The 19,754-nt window shown below is 39.3% G+C and overlaps 1 pseudogene; it reads right to left on the bottom strand.

Moving 5' to 3' along the window:
• Window positions 1-12,173, bottom strand: part of LOC129676772 (fructose-bisphosphate aldolase C-like) — a 116,562-nt pseudogene extending 104,389 nt beyond the window's left edge.
• Window positions 12,174-19,754: the final 7,581 nt, after the last annotated feature.

Here is a 19,754-nt window from a genome sequence, read left to right as displayed (position 1 = left end):
TGTAATTGTGATCTAATAAAACAACTTCTCTGATCATTATTTTTTACTTATATAATGGAAAATAATAATAGTACCAACCTCATAAGATTCTATGTACAAATTATGTGTACACACACACACACACACACACACACACACTTGTATCAACAAAAAACTAAAATACCAGGGATTGTAAAAAGGATGACTAATACCTAACATGTATTAATGGTTCTCAATTACAATCTTCATAACTGTGACACATTAAAAAGTTTTTGAAAGAGATCCATGGGTAGTATGCAATGTCCATGTCTGTGAATCAAACCAGTGAATGATCATTATTTTTAACCTCTGTAAATGTTGATTAAGTTGGTAGAATATGAATCCACTAACAGATAATACTGAGTTTTTAATAGCTGTAAAATTGAGTGCATGTAAATTTTAGTTTATAGATAGTTAAAGCTCAGCTTTTGCTATTTAAGAATATTTAGAATTAAGCATGTTGAAAAGCACTTTTTCCCCTGAATTTTCAACCAAATAAAAAACAAGAAGACTCTGAAAGACGTATTTTAGACCCGTTTTGATGAGCAATGGAGACAGAAAGTCCAGAACATAGGGTATTGTTTAAAGAGAGCATGATTTGGAGAGCTGCCATAGAGGAGGCCAAAGTGAGTATATCATGGGGGAAAACGAAAGATAACCACAACTGTCACCAAAATTTCTCAGAAAATGTATTGATCAGGTCATCAGTTCATCTATTCTTAGGTGACTGATGGTTTTAAGCAAACAGCTATCAGGAAGAATGGTGGATTCAGCCTTGCAAAGAGACTGTAGATATTAATTCAGATAGCAGAGTCTATCTCTTTTGGGATGTGGGTGCCTAGTGCAGAAAAAATGTGCTGTTGCTTTATTCTGATTACATTCTTCAGTCAAATTACTCCACAGTGACCAGAAAACGGCCCCTGAAATAGGAAAGAATTGGTGGCAGGAGCGAATTTAAGAGTTGCTTTGATAGAATAATTATCTTCAGGGATTTAGCTTCTGATCGCTGCTTAGACTGTGTGAACATATTGATGAATAAGGCACTGAACAAATTCAAGTTGTCATTAAGAGAACTGTAGTTGGTATCGTTAAATTATATCCATTATTCAGCTAAATGTTCCATGGCCCCTTGCCTTTCTCTTTTTCTACTTGAGCATTCAGTTGAGATTATTTTATATAAGAGGAAGAGGGCAGATGGTCTTCATCTTGGTGGGGCTTCGTAAATGCTGTAAATATTTGTAAAGAGATTTAAAATTGTTTATGTTTTCTGAGTGTAGAACTGTGTGCTAAAGTTAACATTCATTATGTGGCATAGTATAGTTACAGTAATAATATATGATTTGAGAGCAGTTTAGTGTTGATTCAAAGCAGAGAGGAACAATTCATTTTTATATATATTTTTTTATTTCTAGGAATAGCTGACTCCAGTTTCATGTAATTGTTACTCAACACGGAGCTATCCAAGCCTTTATTGTTTCTCTTCACCACTTTTATTTTCATTTCCACCTACATCCATATAGACACATTTTTAATTTATCTATATAACTATTTTAAAAAATTACAAAAAAATAATAGGCTTTACAAGAAATATGTACTTTCACAATGCCTTCATGCTATCACCCAGAACTCAGCTGAATTACTTTGTTCTTCCATATTCTCTTCCTAACAATCCATTAATAAAGGCTCAAAGAACATAGACTTATTAACAGAATCCTTAAGAAATTGGCATCTGATTTTGTATTATGTATTGCAAAGGTAGATATTACTAATTTCTCCTACATCTGGTTTCTAATTCTACTTTTGATATAATTAATAAATTTTGACTGTAATCTGCCTACTTCACATAATTATTTTCATTGTAACGTAGGCCCACCCAATTTGAAATAACTACAGCTCTTGTAGGCATAATTTCATGTTTTGCTTTTTCAACTAACAAATCAATATTTTCCATGTTGGTCAAGAGTACACAGTTTTAATTTATAATCACATTTAGACATTTTATCTGGTTGATCTAGCATAATTTACTTAGCCATCCTTGTTACTTACTGTTTTTTTTTTTTTTTCAAATAAAGGCAGATATGCCAAATTTCTTTTTTTTTGTTGCTTTTAATCTATATGTTTATTTCTTTTATTTCTTATTCTTATTATTATTAATAATATTATTATTATTAATAACACTTTATTCATTTTGTATCCCCCCATAAGCCCCTCCATCCTCCCCTCCCGATCCCACCCTCCCTCCCCTTTATTCATGCATGCTCCTCCCCACATCCACTGATAGGGGAGGTCCTCCTCTCCTTCCTTCTGATCTTAGTCTATCAGATCACATTAGGAATGGCTGCATTGTCTTCTTCTGTGGCCTGGTAAGGCTGCTACCCCCTCAGGGGGAGGTGATCAAAGAGCAGGCCAATCAGTTTATGTCAGAGGCAGTCCCTCTTCCCATGACTATGTAAGCCACTTGGACACTAAACTGCCATGGGCTACCTCTGTGCAGGGGTTCTAGGTTATCTCCATGAATAGTCCTTGGTTGGAGTATGAGTCTTTGGGAAGCTCCCTGTGTTCAAATTTTCTTGTTCTGTTGCTCTCCTGTTTTCTTCTTCTGATGTCCATCCCCTTTGCCTTTCAGGATGGCAATTGAGCGTTTTAGTTAGGGTCCTCTCTTTTGCTTAGTTTGTTTAGATGTACAGATGTTAGTGGGTTTATCCTATGTTGTATGTTTATCTGAGTGAGTATATACCGTGTGTGTCTTTTGCTTCTGGGACAACTCACTCAGAATAATCCTTTCCAGGTCCCAATATTTACCTGAAAATTTCATGATTTCCTTATTTTTCATTGCTGAGTAATACTCCATTGTATAGATGTACCACAATTTCTGCATCCATTCTTCAGTTGAGGGGCATCTGGGCTGTTTTCAGCTTCTGACTATTACAAATAAAGCTGCTACAAACATGGTTGAGCAAATGTCCTTTTTGTGTACTTGAGCCTCTTTTGGATATATGCCTAGGAGTGGTATGGCTGGATCTTGAGGAAGCGCTATTCCTAGTTGTCTGAGAAAGAGCCAGATTGATTTCCAGAGTGGTTGTACAAGTTTACATTCCCACCAGCAGTGGAGAAGGGTTCCCCTTTCTCCACAACCTCTCCAGCATGTGTTGTCACTTGAGTTTTTCATCGTGGCCATTCTGATGGGTATAAGGTGAAATCTCAGGGTTGTTTTGACTTGCATTTCCCTAATGGCTAATGAGATTGAGCATTTCTTTAAGTGCTTCTCTGCCATTCTATATTCCTCTACAGAGAATTCTCTCTTTAGCTCTGTTCCCCATTTTTAAGTGGATTACTTGGTTTGCTGCTTTTCAGCTTCTTTAGTTCTTTATATATACTGGATATGAGTCCTCTGTCAGAAAAAGGGTTGGTGAAGATTCTTTCCCAATCTGTAGGCAGTGGCTTTGGTTTGATGACAGTATCCTTTGCTTTACAGAAGCTTTTCAGTTTCATGAGAGCCCATTTATTGATTGTTGCTCTCAGAGCCTGTGCTGTTGGTGTTCTGTTGAGGAAGTTCTCTCTTGTACCAATGAGTTCTAGGGTATTCCCCACTTTTTTTTCTATCCGATTTAATGTGTCTGGTTTTATGTTGAGGTCTTTGATTCACTTGGACTTCAGTTTTATGCAGGGTGATAAGTATGGATCTATTTTCATTTTTCTACATGTAGACATCCAGTTAGACCAGCACCATTTGTTGAAGATGCTATCTTTTTTCCATTGTATGGTTTTGGCACATTTCTCAAAAATCAGGTGTCCATAAATGTGTGGGTTTATTTCTGGGTCTTCCTGGTGGAATTTTCCTTTGATGTGTATGAACTGTCCTTCCCCATCTCTTTTTATTAATTTTGGTTGAAAGTCTATTTTATCAGATATTAGAATGGCTACTCCTGCTTGCTTCTTGGGCCCATTTGCTTGGAAAGTCGTCTTCCAACCCTTTACCCTCAGGTAATGTCTATATCTGTGTCTTAGGTGTGTTTCTTGTATGCAACAGATTGCTGGGTTGTGTTTACGTATCCATTCTGTTAATCTGTGTCTTTTTACTGGAGAGTTGAGTCCATTGATGTTGAGAGAGATTAATGACCAGTGGCTGTTAGATCCCTTGATTTTTATGTTGGCTGTGGTCATCAGGTTGTGTGCTTGGTTCCTTTTTGTTTTACTGTAGTAAGGTTAAATATTTCCTGTGTTTTCTTGAAAGAAGCTAATTTTTGGGGGTTGTATTTTCCCTTCCAGTGACTTCTGTAATGCTGGGTTTGTTTGTCGGTATTGTTGAAATTTGTTTTTGTCATTGAATATCTTGTTTTCTTCGTCTATGAGGACTGAGAGTTTTGCGGGGTACAGTAGCCTGGGCTGACATCTATGTTCTCTTAGGGTCTGTATGATATCTTCTGGCTTTCATAGACTCTGTTGAAAAGTCAGGTGTGATTCTAATGGGTTTGCCATTATATGTTACTTGGCCTTTTTCCCTTGCAGCTTTTAGTATTTTTTCTTTGTTCTGTATACTTACTGTTTTGATTATTATGTGGCAGGAGGATTTTCTTTTCTGGTCAAATTTGTTCGGTGTTCTGTAGGCCTCATGTATTCTTACTGGCCCCTCCTTAACTTGGGGAAATTTTCTTCAATGATTTTGTTGAAAATATTTTCTGGGCCTTGGAGCAGGGAATCTCTTTTTCCTCTATTCCTATTATTCTTAGGTTTTGTCTTTTCATATTGTCTTGGATTTCTTGGACGGTCTGTGTCAGGAATTTTTTTGGATTTATCATTTTCTTTGACAGATACATCGATTTCTTCCATTGTATCTTCTACACCTGAGATTCTTTCTTCCATTTCTTGTATTCTTTTGGTTATGCTTACCTCTGTAGTTCCTGTTTTCTTCCCTAAATTCTTCCTCTCCATTATTTCCTCCATTTGTGTTTTCTTTAATTTTTCTAGTTCTATCTTCAGGTCTTGAGTTGTTTTGTTTACTTCCTTCACCTGTCTGCTTGTATTTTCCTCTTTTTCTTTTAGTTCCTTCAACTCTGTTTCTTTTATTTCATTCAGTGCTTTAAGCATTTCCTTTCTAAAGGCCACAAACTGTTTGGCTGCAGCTTCCTCTATTTCTTTAAGGATGGCAATATTCTGTTTGAGTTTATCTTCCTCTATGTCTTTATGTATCTTATTTGTTTCCCCTGTTATCATCTTCATGAGCATAGTTGTTAGGTCATCTTCTTGGATTTTAGTTATGCTGGGGTGTCCAGGGCTACTTGCCCCTGTGTAACTGGGTTCTGGAGATGCCATATTGCTCTGTCTTTTGTTGCTTGAGCTTGTACCCTGTCCTCTACCCATTGTGCTATTTTAGGTGTTTGGGGTTATTTTCTGGTGGTTCCTGGTGTTCCTGTGGTGGAAAGAATCCCCTTTGCAGATAGCTGGTTTTTCCTGAATGATGTCTTCTCAGCTTTTTGGGTATATTCACTGGATGGCTGGCGTTTTTTCAGGAGTTGCTGCTGCTTACCTCAGGGATAGAGACCTGAGTGGTAACTGTGGTCTTTGTTAGTCGGGAGGGTTCTCCTCTCACCCAGGGAAGTCCTGAGGACAGCTGCCCTGTTTCTGAGTTTCTTGCTGTAAATTTAATGATCAGCTGCTGTGACCCAGTTGGACATCTGGTGCACAGCATCTGTTTGCGCCTGTGTCTGGAGCAGTGCTGAGAGATGGCAGCTCAGCCCCGCCGGTCTGCTAGGCTTTTTCCAGGGAAGGATTGGGTGACTTAAGTCAGTACAGTTTCCTTCCTTCCCTGTGGATTCTCTGGAGACTGGGACTCCCAATCTCTTTTTTTGCCCTGGTGCACACTGCTCAGTCTCTGCCAGCTGTCTGGCGTGCAGAAACTGCTTGTGTCTGTCTTTCCGGCCTTTGGGAGCCTGGGTGTCTGCCTAAACTGGGTAATTTTCCCGAGGAGACCTTTTCAGGGTGGGGTTGTTGGCTGAGTGCTCTGAGATCAGACCAGCCTTTTCCCTCCCTGTGTGTTTGCACCGGACAGTGAAACTCATTCCCTGGTGCCCTGGTGCCCACAGTTCTATCTCAGGTGGCGAATCAGGCGCTCAGGCAGGCAGGGCTATGTGCTAGTGTCTGGGTCCCCAGCTCTGGCTCTGGGCTGGCTCCTGGGGTGCCTGTGGAACCCGAGTCTTTTCCAGGGGATGTCTGGGTGACCTAAGGTCGGTCCCAATCGTTTCCTGTAACGTGGGGTTATCTCTCAACTGAAAATTGCAGTCTCTGATAGTGTGGTGCGCACGGTTCAGTCTGGGACCATGACCAAAGACACTGGCTTGTGGCTCTAGGCTGGGGCTGCGGCTGGTGGCTGGCAGCCAAGCATCTGGAGGAACCAGGATCTCTTCCGAGGTTTAGCCGAGTGAGTTAAAAGCTGATTGAATCCCCTCTGTGGGGTGTCCTCTCACCTGGGAAACACAATGACTGTGTTTTATGGCCGCGAGTTCTGATTGTTGGTCGCTGTGCTGATCCTGCTGCTGCTGCTCACAATGAGAGTCCTCCTGGCACCGCCATCTTGCCCCGCCTCCCCAAATTTCTTTTTGATATGCATTTTTGTTTAGCCAGCATGTGCGTTTATGCATCATGTGCATGCTTGATGCTCAAGAAGTGCAGGAGAGGGTGTAACATCCCCTGAAATTCTCTTAAAGATAGATTTTTTTTAAATGACAATACCAGTATCTAATTGTTTCTGCTTCACTATGCCATTCTTCTCATTTATCCTTGGTATGTGGTGATGAACTTTCTTTTTTTTTTTTTTTTTTTTTTGAATTTTATTTTTTTCTTATCAGTTACATTTTATTAACTCTGTATCCCAGCCGTGTCCCTCTCCCTCATTCCCTCCCAATCCCACCCTCCCTCCCTCATCTCCACTGTGCCCCTTTCCAAGTCCACTGATAGGGGGGGACCTCCTCCCCATTCATCTGATCCTGTTTTATCAGGTATCTTCAGGACTGGCTGCAAAGTCCTACTCTGTGGCCTAACAGGACTGCTCCTCCCTTGGAGGGTGGGGAGGTCAAAGAGCCAGTCATTGAGTTCCTGTTAGAAATAGTCCTTGTTCCCCTCACTATGGGAAACCAATTGGTTACTGAGCTACCACAGGCTACATCTGAGCAGAGGTTCTTGGTTATATCCATACATGGTTCTTAGTTGAATGTCAGTCTCAGAAAAGACCCTGTGCCCAGATATATTTGGTCCTTGTGGAGCTCCTATCCTTTCCCCATCATACTAACTCCCCTTCTTTCATATAATTCCCTGTACTCTGCCAAAGGTTTGGTCATGAGTCTTTGTATCTGCTTTGAAAACACTGCTAGTTAGAGTCTTTCAGATGTGCTCAGTAGACTCCTGTCATACGTTCAATGCACATCCCATCTGTCATTCTAAACGAGGATTGATCATCTTACCCCATATCTGCTCTCTTGATTATCTTTTTTAGGTGAATAGATTTCATTATGTTTATCATATCTTATAGGTCTATATAAGTGAGTATATACCGTGTTTGTCTTCCTCCTTCTGGGATATTTCACTCAGGATGATCTTTTCTAGATCACACCATTTGCCTGCAAATTTCATGATTTCCTCCTTTTTGATTGCTGAGTAGTATTCCATTGTGTAAAAATACCACAATTTCTGTACCCATTCCTCCGTTGATGGACATCTGGGTTGTTTCCAGGTTATGTCTATTGCAAATAAAGCTGCTATAAACATGGTTGAGCAAGTGTCCCTTTTGTGTACTTGAACAAAGTTTGGGTATATACCTAGCAGTTGTATAGCTGGGTCTTGAAGACGCACTATTCCTAATTGCCTGAGAAAGCGCCAGATAGATTTCCAGAGTGGTTTACCAGTTTACATTCCCACCAGCAGTGGAGGAGGGTTCCCCTTTCTCCACAACGTCTCCAGCATGTTTTGTCACTTGAGTTTTTCATCTTGGCCATTCTAATGGGTGTAAGGGTTGTTTTGATTTGCATTTCCCTGATGGCTAATGAGGTTGAGTATTTCTTTAAGTGTTTCTCTGACATTCGATATTCCTCTGTCGAGAATTCTCTGTTTAGCTCTGTTTCCCATTTTGGTGATGAACTTTCTTAGAGAAAGGGTAGTTGCCCAGTGAGAGACATTTATATTAGTATGTAATGTTCTTAAGAGACATCTAAAGTATGAAACACTGTCTGCTTATATCACATTTATTCATGTTATATCTATTTAAAAGGTAATTCCAAGGCTGGAGAATCACTGATTAAGACACTTGGTGGTTTTTCAGAGGATTCAAGTTTGGTTCCCAGTACCCACATTGTATCTCATAACTATCTAACTCAGGGTATTTGACTCCCTATTTCATCCTTGGCACACAAATGGCACACACACAGGGTAGTGAAGCACTCATACACATAAAGGAAGAACAAATAAAAATTTTTAAAAGCATTTTCATTTCCTCTTTTCCTTATTTCCATTCTTTCCTACATTCTTTCTTTGTTTCATTATTTTTACTACACAGTCATGTAAGCTCAGGCTTCCCTTTGATTTGAGATTCTTTGCTTCTCTAGGCTCCCGAGTGCTGGAAATACATGTGAATATATAAAAGATCATTTGGAATTATTATAAACATCTAGGGAGTGATAGCATATTGGATAGGTAGGAAGGATTGACTGTTTGTGAGAAAGATATAGTAGCAGAGATAATTTATTTTTTGGATCAATAACAGTCTATTCTTGCAGGAGTTATTTGCATCAGATTTTTCTCCATTTTTTCACCCTAATTGTAATACTTGGTCTGATCAAGATGTTCTGGCTGAACTATAATCTTCATCACCCTGGGCAGAGTATCTTAATTTCCAACTATTCCTTGCATAAATAGGTATTGACTCCTTTATATTAATTCTTGTTTGTACACAGATTGGAAAGAATAATCTTGTAAAGAATCAGTGATACATGGCGTATTATGTTTTTGTTGTTGTTGCTGCAATAAAACACCTTAATTAAAAGCATCTTAAGGATGAAAGAGCTGATTTCTTATGGTTCCAGAGAGGTAGAGTCTATAACAGTGAGGAAACCATGGTAACAAGCAGCTAGAGCTGAAACTGAGAGATCCCATCCTCAACAACGGACATGAAGCAGACAGCAAACAGCAGTAAGTGGTAAGGCTTCAAAAATTTAAGGTCCACGTCCAGTGATGTACTTTCTCCAGCAATGCTGTGGCTCTCTATGACCTCTCTAAACAGCACCAGAAAATTGGAAATAAGTGTTCAAATGTCAGAACCTATGGCGACATTCTCATTAAAACCACCATATAAGGAATACCATTAATGTGTATCTTCTTTGACAGGCCCTAATGTAGTAAGTGTTAGCTTAGGACCACTTATTGCTCTCAGTTGTAAACAAAGAGGGCTAAGACTTGTCTAGATCAGTGGTATCCAGCCTTACTAATGCTGCAACCCCTTAATACATACTGTTCCTCACGTTGTAGTGACCCCTAACTATGAAATTATGTTGTTGCTACTTCATAATTGTACTATGGCTACTGTTATGAATCATAATGTAAATATCTGATATGCAGCCCCTACAAATAGGTCAAGACACACAGATTGGGAACCACTGGTATACATAGTAACATAATTTCCAAGTCTTAAAGCCAACATTTGAAATGTTTCTAAGCAGGGCTAATTCTATCTGCTCATCCTGATTTTTCATTTTGTTCAAATTGGCACTGCACACTCATGATTTGTTTTAAAGAAAAAAGTAGTTTCCCATCTAATTTGAGCATTATATTGCTCAGTTTCATCTTGTCAGGATGCTGACACAGAATTGTATGATAGTTGATTATTTCTTTCTAATTACATCCAAGTGCATGCTACTTATTGAAAACTGAGCAAACTGTATTGTTGCAGTCTTGATGCAATCAGTGATTTTCTGTTTTCCTTTGTATTTGTGAGAGCATATATGATATGTTCATGATATGTGTGTGTATATATACATACACACACACACACACACACACACACATATATATATATGTGTGTGTGTGTACCATATATGTAAGTATGAGTACACAAGTGATTGTGAGTAGAGGTCAGAATACAATCTCTGATATCAGTCCATTCCTTCCACATTGTTTGAGATAGGGTCTTATTTTTTTCATATGTACATGGTTTGTGTGCTTCTGGGTTTATAGTTCTCTAACTACCATATTACAGTAATAGTTCTAGGATTACAGACACATGCTACTGTATTCATCTGTACATGACTTCTGAGGGATGTGAACTCAGGTGCTCTTCTTTTCACGACAATTGCTTTATTCACTGAGTAAGTCACCTCAGCCCCAAATCCAGACCTGAATTGAAAGTCTTTGTTTTGTTTTGTTTTTTCCTTTGAGTTCTTAAACTATAATAGGCTGTTGTAAATGTGCCTAAATTTACTAACATGGGGACATTCATTTGCCTTCATATACCACTATATTCTTTGTTGAAATTGGCATACAGAAGGATTCCAAAACTAATTTTTATGGCCTTGAAAAAATACTTTAGAGGAATGAACAAAGTATTTTACAGGAGGCTTTAGTGTAAGTGAGGAAATTAGTGCATGTTTAAGATGATTTAGCTGCTGTCTCTTTGCACATCAAGTCAGTAAGTATTTATTAAGTAGCCACTCTAAGACCATATGCAAAATACCATGGGGGTGAGGTCATCTGTTAAACGTATTCTTTCTTCAAGCTTGAATTCTACTGAGGTGGTGAAACATGAAAAATTAGCTAACACAGAAGATGAATAGTCCAAGGAAATAATAAAAAACGTGTCATGAGTTGACACATTATTATTTGACAAATAAATGAGACACTCAAATGCTCCAGGAGTTGTAAAGAGATAGAGCTAAGAGGCAGGCTGATATAGTAGCTTTATCCCTATTTCTCTGCCTAAAACATCTATTGCCTGCTTCCCTCTATCACTATTAAATTCTTATTTATCATTTGATGTACAAAAAGTCCAGTCATTTTCTACGTAGGCCAATCGAATTAACTCACAAAAATATAACCTCATCCTTTTTCATGAGATCATGGAGTTGTAAACTCATCATGTCTACAAAAGTATGTATAATTGTTTGTTCATATATTGGAAATATATATATATATATTGGACTCATCCAAAAACCATGATTCTCAAGGGTAGGAATGACTTGATATAAATATGTCTTTTTTTCTTTAACGATTTAAGTTGCATACATGGTCTTACATAGTGTTCAATACGTAATTATTAAAGTTAAACAAATGAGTGTAGTTGAAGCAACATTTGATTTTGGAGTATGAATTAAAACTGTGCCTGGCTTTTTGACTTTCTGAAATATGTGTCACTTCTTCTCTTTGAACTAGCTGAAATTATCTCTAAAGAGATTGTACTTAAAATGATAGTGTTAGATAAAAGTAGTTATCAGATTTCCTGTAACTGATGTTGAAAGTAATAAAAACATCATAGTAATAGCTAATATTTGCTACATAGCTACTATGTGCTATGCATAGAACATGGATTCTTACCTTCAACTATAAAATAAGCATATGTGAAAATTCTATTATATTCATTTTTTAGATAAACTGAGTCTAAGAGAGGTTGAATAATTCACTGAGAGGGGAGCAGCCTTACCAGGCCACAGAGGAGGACAATGCAGCCAGTTCTGATGAGACCTGATAAGCTAAGATCAGATGGAAGGGTAGGAGGACCACCCCTATCAGTGGACTGGGAAAGAGGCATGGAAGAAGAGGGAGGTAGGGAGGCAGTGGAGGAGGAATGAGGAAAGGAGCTAAAATAAAAAATAAAATAAAAATAAAATGCAATTTGATAACATGACCATTTAGCAAGATAATTGTAGCAGGTTCTATGCTAGGACTTATGACAATCTCAACCATCAGCTTTTGCCATGATTATAATACCAAAACATGAAATTTCCAGCCAAAATGTGCTTACTTACCCAAAAACTCTTGTGCCATGATTGTCCTAGCAGGTACATATTGCCTGGTCGCCTAGTAGGTCAATGTTGTAACATGCAGGGTCTGAGACTGGAAAAGACCACTCATACCTGTTCTCCTCCTGCAGCTTGCAGAGCAGCTTCTGGTGGTGCCATTATAATGGGTAGATAGTTGTCTTTAGTTTTATTTCTACTGTTGTGATGGGAAAAAAAATGATCAAAAGTAACATGGGTAAGAATTTATATATTTGATCTCACAGTAGTAGCCCCTCAGCAAGGGGCTGTGACAGTTCAATAAGTAGTCTTTCAGAGGCCATCTGTGGTAGGTTCTTGTCCAGAAACCAACAGAGCCATAAAACTGAGCCCTGGGGGCCCTGAAGAGACTGATACCCCAGCCAAGGACAATGCATGGAAAGGACCTAAAACCCAGCTCAGATGCAGCCCATAGACTCAGTCTCCAAGTGGAGTTCCTAGTAAGGGGATCAGGGAATTTCTCTGGCATAAACTTAGTGGCAAGCTCTCTGATCACCTCCCCTTGGGTGGTGCAGCCTTGCTAGTCCACAGGGGAAGACAATGCAACCAGTCCTGATGAGACCTGATAGGCTAGGATCAAGATAGAACTGGAAGAGGACCTCCTTTATCAAAGTGGACTAGGGGAGGGGCATAGAGGGTGAAAAAGGAGGAGACAAGGGAGGGGGCCACAGCTGGGCTACAAATTGAATAAATCATAATAAAGGATAATAATTTAAAAAAAGAATCCTCCCTCCTTGATATTTAGCTTCTTCTGGTATGTGAATTGTCATATGGTTATCCTGTACTATATGCCTAATATCAGCTTATAAATGAATATATACCATGTGTGTCTTTCTAGATCTGGGTTACCTCACTTAGAAGGATCTTTTCTAGTTCCGTCCATTTGAGGCTATAAAATTTCAAAGCCTATTCATAGTGACATACTTCATCCAGCAGGTCTGTAACACCTAAATTTCTATTTCTCTGAACTGTGCCACTGAATAGGTACCAGGTGTTCAAATACATAAGTCTTATGGAGAACATTTCTCATTTAAAACAACAAATTGTGTTTTCAATTTCTTTATTTTTTTGCTATTTTTTATTGAATTATTTTTATTTTTATTAATTACAGTTTATTCATTTTGTATTCCCCCCTGTACCTCCCTCCTCTCTTCCCAATCTGCCCTCCCTCTATCCCCACCCTTGACCCTTTCCCAGTCCACTGATAAGGTAGGTCCTCTTCCCCTTCCCTTTGATCCTAGTCTATCAGGTCTCCTCAGGAGTGGCTGCATTTTCTTCTTCTGTGGCCTGATAAGGCTGCTCCCCACTCAGAGGGAGGTGATCAAACAACAGGCCAATCAGTTCCTGTCACAGACAGTCCCTGTCCCCATTACACAAGGACAGCTGCTCAACCATGTTTGTAGCAGTTTCATTTGTAATAGCCAGAAGCTGGAAACATCCCAGATGCTCCTCAGTTGAGAAATAGATACAGAAATTGTGGTACATTTACACAATGAAATATTACTCAATGATAAAAAACAAACAAACAAACAAAAAAAACAAGCAAATCATCAAATTTGCAAGTAAATGGTGGGAACTGGAAAAGATCATCCTGATTGAGGTATCCCAGAAGCAGAAAGACACACAGGGTATATACTCACTTATAAGTGGATATTAAACATATAATATAGGATAAACATACTAAAATCTGTACACCTAAGGAAGCTAATCAGGAAGGAGGACTCTGGCTGCTTAATCCCCATTCAGAAAGGCAAAGAGGATGGACATTGGAGGAGGGAGAAAACAGGGAACAGGACAGGAATCTACCACAGAGGGCCTCTGAAAGGCTCTACCCTGCAGGGTATCGAGGCAGATGCTGAGACTCATAGCCAAACTTTGGGCAGAGTGCAGAGAATCTTATGAAAGAAGGGGGAGATAGTAAGACCTGGAGAGGACAGTTGCTCCACAAGGAGAGCAACAGATCCAAAAAGTCTGGGCACAGGGTTCTTTTCTGAAACTGATACTCCAACCAATGACCACTTATGGAGATGGCCTGGAACCCCTGCACAGAGGTAGCCCATGGCAGTTCTTTTAAAGTTTTCTTTTTCTTTCTTTTTTTAAACGTTTAAGTTTTCACTTTACATCCTGATCATAATACCCTCCACTCTCTCCTCCCTGTCCCACCTCCTCCCTCTTCCCCCTATTCCCTGTCCCTTGCTCTTCTGAAAAGTGGAGCCTCTTCTAAACAATCCACCACAGCTTATCAAGTCACATCAGGACTGAGAGCATCCTCTTCCCCTATGGCCTGACAAGGCAGCCCCCCCCCCCAAGAGAAAGTGATTGAAAACCAGGCAACAGAGTCCATGTCAAAATCAGCCCCTGATCCCCTTGCTATGAAGACCACATGAATCCTGAGCAGTTCATAGGCTACATATGTTTAGGGGGCCTCTGTCCAGTCCATGCATGTTTTTTGATTGGTACTTTAGTCCTCATATTTTATCCTGAGCTATGGTTAGTTGGTTCTGTTGCTCTTCTTGTGGAAGTCCTGTCCCCTCTGTGTCCTTCTATAACTCCTCCCATTGTATCATGTTTTCATCTCCTTGATTATGTTTATTTAATCTTATTTTTAGACTATATGTGTCTTTCCCTGATTTGTTGCTCAGACTGTTGGTCTTTAGTATGTAGGAAAACTACTGATCTTGTTGTCTTAATTTTATATGCTGCCACTTTGCTGAATGTTTGTAGAAGTATTCTGTAAGAGCCTATAGTGTCCTGTGTGTTTGTGTGTGTGTGTGTGTGTGTGTGTGTAGAAAGATATCTACAAACAAGAAAATTTTGATTTCTTTATTTTCTATTTTCATTCATTTTATGCTCTTCTCTAAAATTTCAAGAAGTATAACAAACAGGTTTGGAGAGAATAGACACCTTTGATTTGTTCCTGATTTTAGTAGAAATGCTTCAGTTTTTCTTAATTTATCATGATTTGAGCTGAGATGTTTTCCCTGTATTTCTAGTCTTTCCAAGACATTATTCATTATGATTGGGTTTTAGACTGTTTCAAATGTATTTTCTTCTGCATCGACTCAGATAATCATATGTTTGTCTTTTATTCTGTTTATGTGAGAGATCATCTTCATAATCTTAGATGAAATTGAGTTTATTGTGGTTAACGATCTTTTTAGTGTGTTTTAAAATTCAGATTTTAAGTATTTTTTTGAGATTTTTGTATCTGGATTTATCAAGGAGACTCATGTTTAATTTTTGGATTGTGGCTTCATGTGTTTTAGGTTTCAGCATAATTCTGACCTCATAGAAAGAATTGGGAAGTGTTATTTCCTTTTTCTATTTCATTTAATACTTTTATTTAATCAATTTATTTATTTAGCAGTTGTTAAAATTCTGGAGTGAACATATATGGACCTGTCCTTTTTTGACTGGAATATTTGTTTGTTTATTTGTTTGTTTGTTTGTTTTGAGACAAGGTCTCCCCATGTAGCTCAGACTTTTCTAGAACCCACTATGTAAAGGCTTACCATGAACCCAAAGCAATCTGTTTGCCTCTGCCTCTACACTGAATGATGGGATGAAAGTCATGCACCACTATTTTAGAACTATAGATTTTAGTATGTTTATCCTATATTTTACAGCTAATATCCAATTATAAGTGAGTGTATACCATGTGTGTCTTTCTGCTTCTGGGTTACCTCACTCAGGATGATCTTTTCTTGTTCCATCCATTTGCCTACAAATTTCATGGTTCCTTGTTTTTAATGGCTGAGTAGTATTCTATTGTGCAAAGGTACCACAATTTCTGCATCCATTCCTTTTTTGAAGGACATCTAGTTATAAAATTAAGATTTAATAAAAAAAAAGACATACACTATTATACCTTTTTTTGATGGAGATTTTTTGGCTGCAGTGAGCTTTATTGATGGTATTCAAGAGAGTAGGGCTCCCTGGGAGTCTCCTGCTATTGTGGGGGGTCTTGGATAGAAACTGTGAGGAGGATGCTCAGTGTCAGAGGTTAAGTTGGGATAGGGTCTCTTCAGCAGCTGAGGACTTCTCTCTTGCTCTCATGTCCTTGCTGGAGTGGGTGGTCCAGGGCTTCTTACTCCTTGGAGATCCACCACCCTGTTACTGTAGCTGAATTCATTTTCATTCCAGGAAATTAGTTTTACAAAGTTGTCATTGAGGTCAATGCCAGCCTCAGCTTCAGAGGTGGAAGAGTGGGAGTCACTGTTGAAGTCTTAGGAGACAATCTGGTCCTCACTGTACCCCAAGATGTCCTTCAGTGGATCCGGATGCCTACTTCACCATCTTCTTGATGTCATCATACTTGACAACTTTCTCCAGTCAGCATGTCAGATTTACGACAGACACGTTGGGGGTAGGGACATGGAAGGCCATGCCAGTGAGCTTCTCATTCAGCTCTGGGATGACCTTGCCCACAGCCTTGGCAGCACCAGTGGATGCAGGGTCCCCATGGCCATCACACCATAATTTTCCAAAGGGGCCATCCACAGGGGTAGCAGTGATGGCATAGACTGTGGTCATGAGTACCTTCTATGATGCCAAAGTTTTCATAGATGACTTTGACCAGGGGGACTAAGCAGTTGGTGGTGCAGGAAACACTGTTGACAATCTTGAGTAAGTTGTCATACTTCTCATGGTTCATGCCCATCACCAACATGGGGGCATCAGTGAATGGGGCCGAGACCATAACACTTTTGGTCCCACTCTTCAAGTGGTATTTTCTCCATGGTGGGGAAGATACCAGCAGGTTCCACAACTTGCTCAGCACCATCTTCTCATTTGATGTTAGCGGGGTCTCTTTCCTGGAAGATGATGATGGGCTTGCTGTTGATAACAAGCTTCCTGCTATTAGCCTTGACTATGCCGTTGAACTTACCATGGGTAGAGTTATACTGAAACATGTAGACCATGTAGTTTAGGTAGATGAAGGAGTCGTTGATGGCAACAGTCTCCACTTTGCCAGAGAAGTAGGCAACCCTGGTAACCAAGCATCCTACTAGTATGGCCATATATGCTCACTCAGACCTTCACCATCATTTCAAAGGAACAAGGCTAGCACTGCACAAAAAGATGTGACTGTCTCTGAAACAGGAAGGAGCAGAGAACCAGAGATATTTTATTACTTTTTCAATTACATTGCTTTTTATGGACCTGTTTAATTTTTTAAAAATATCTTCTTAGTTTCACTATGGTAGATTATATATGAACATCAGAAGAGGGAGAAAAGAGTGAACAGGACAGGAGCCTACCACAGAGGGCCTCTGAAAGACTCTACCCAGCAGGGTATCAAAGCAGATGCTGAAACTCATAGCCAAACTTTGGGCAGAGTTCAGGGAATCTTACCAAAGAAGAGGGAGATAGAAAGACCTGGAAGCTCTGCCCTGCAGACTATCAAAGCAGATGGTGAGACTTATGGCCAACTGTTGAGCAGAGTGCATGGAATCTTATGGAAGAAGTGGAAAATAGTAATATCTGGAGAGGAAAGGAACTCCACAAGGAGAGCAACAGAACCAGAAAATTTTAACACAGGGGTCTTTCCAGAGACTCATACTCCAATCAAGTACCATGCATGGAGATAACCTATAACCCCTGCACAGATGTAGCCCATAGCAATTCAGTGTTCATGTGGCTTCCTTAGTAAAGGGAACAGGGACTGCTTCTGACATGAACTGATAGGTCTGCTCTTTGATCACCTCCCCCTGAGGGGGGTGCAGCCTTACCAGGTCACAGAAGATGACAATGCAGCCACTCCTGATGAGATTTGATAGACTAAGATCAGAAGGAAAGAGAGGGGGACTTCCTCTATCAGTGGATTTGGCAAAGAGCAGGCATGAAGAAGGAGGAGGGAAGGTAAGATTGGGAGGGGAGGAGGAAGAGGTTTATGGGGGGATACAAAGTGAATAAAGTATAATTAATAAAAGTTAAAAAAATTAAAAAAAGAAAGACCTGGAGTTAACAGGATCTCCACAGGGAGAGCTACAGAACCAAAATATCTGGGCACAGGTGTCTTTTCTGAGACTGATACCCCAACCCAGGACCATTCATGGAGATAACCCAGAACTCCTGCACAGATGTAGTCCATGTCAGCTCAGTCTCCCAGTGGGTTCCCTAGTAAGGGGAACGGGGACTGTCTCTGACATGAACTCAGTGGCCTGCTCTTTGATCAACTCCCCCTGAGGGGGGAGCAGCCTTACCAGGCAACAGAGGAAGACAATGCAGCCAGTCCTGCATTGTCCACAACTGTGTATATTTACTGTGGTGTGTATAGCTGTTGATAACTAATTTTATTCTATTGTGGTCAAATAAAATACAAAGAGGTAATTCAATTATCCTATATTTGTTGAGACTTCCTTTATATTTCTATATGCCATCTATTTTATTGAAAATTTCATATATTTTTAGGTACCCTTTAGGTCCATTTGATCTCTGATGTCATTTAGCTCTAATATTTTTTGCTGTTTTTTCTAATTTTTTTTGTCTTAATGATATATCTTGGTGAAAGTTTCATATTGAAGTTGCTGACTTAATTATGTGTTTTGGATAATTCATTCTAAGCAATTGAGTGTGAGTTTGATGCATTTTTGTTTAGAATGACAGTGTCTTATTTTTATAATTTTAAAGCATTTTTTTATATTTTGAGAACTTCATATTTTAGTATTGTTTTAACTCACTTTCCATCTTCTTTTCCAACCCTTCCACCAACTACTACACAAATTTTTCTGTAATTATTGTTACATATATTAATATAATATAAATCTATGAATATAATCCACTGAGTCCATCTAGTGTGGATCATGTGTTATATTTTTAGCACTGACCACTTGATATTGGATGATAAATTAGACGGCTCATGTGAATGGCAGAGTGACTTCCTCTCTCAGAAGTTACTTTTTGCCTATATTTCTTCATCTAGGGTTAGAGCCTTGTGGGAGTTCCCCCATTCACATTGGCATGGCCACTGTACTGCTTATTTTTTAAAATCTATTTTATTTGGGGTTCCTTAAAGCCTGTCCCTTCCAAACTTCCAACCTTAGATAGAAGACAGAAGGTTAGTAGGGAAAGAGGGTACAGACCCTTTTACCAGCTGTTTAGAACCTATGAGTTTCTTTTAGGGCTATACAATTGGCTGTCAACAGTGATCACAGCAAGCAGTCTCCTCCAAGTGGCACGTTGAAAAGTTTCTTTCTGTCTCCAAGCCACCACACCATCCACTTCTGCTTTTTCAAAACAGCCACTCCACTTGCCACATGCCACCATTTCTTGCTACACTTTCTCTTTCATATTTATATCATCAGAAGCCTACACCATGCCCCTCTCCATGTTGAATGAAATAGGCCACTACCAGCTGGAAAAGACCATGCCCCAAACGAGACAAGTATCAGCTGTGGACAAGCTAAAAGCCAAACTAAAATCCCACACTTGGGATTAAAACAAAAACATATTTACATAACATAACTGAATTAACAAAGAAACAAAACTTCCATTACAGGCCACTGGTGTTATCATTATTTAAGTCTAGTTTATACAACTATCTTGTTGGGTTTGTATGAGTTCAGCTTTTCTGTCATATATAGGAGATGAAGTCTTTCAGCAGGCGTGCTGGTTCACCGAGTCTTAAAATCATTCTGCCCCTATTCTATGATATTCCTTGAGCCTTGGGTGTAGGAAATTTGTTGCTGATTTCTCACTTGG

This window comes from Psammomys obesus, unplaced genomic scaffold (assembly GCF_907164565.1).
Source record: "Psammomys obesus unplaced genomic scaffold, mPsaObe1.curated_primary_1811, whole genome shotgun sequence".
NCBI classification, from domain to species: domain Eukaryota; kingdom Metazoa; phylum Chordata; class Mammalia; order Rodentia; family Muridae; genus Psammomys; species Psammomys obesus.
Note: the sequence above shows the minus strand (reverse complement) of the source record. Positions and strands in the feature narration are given on the sequence as shown.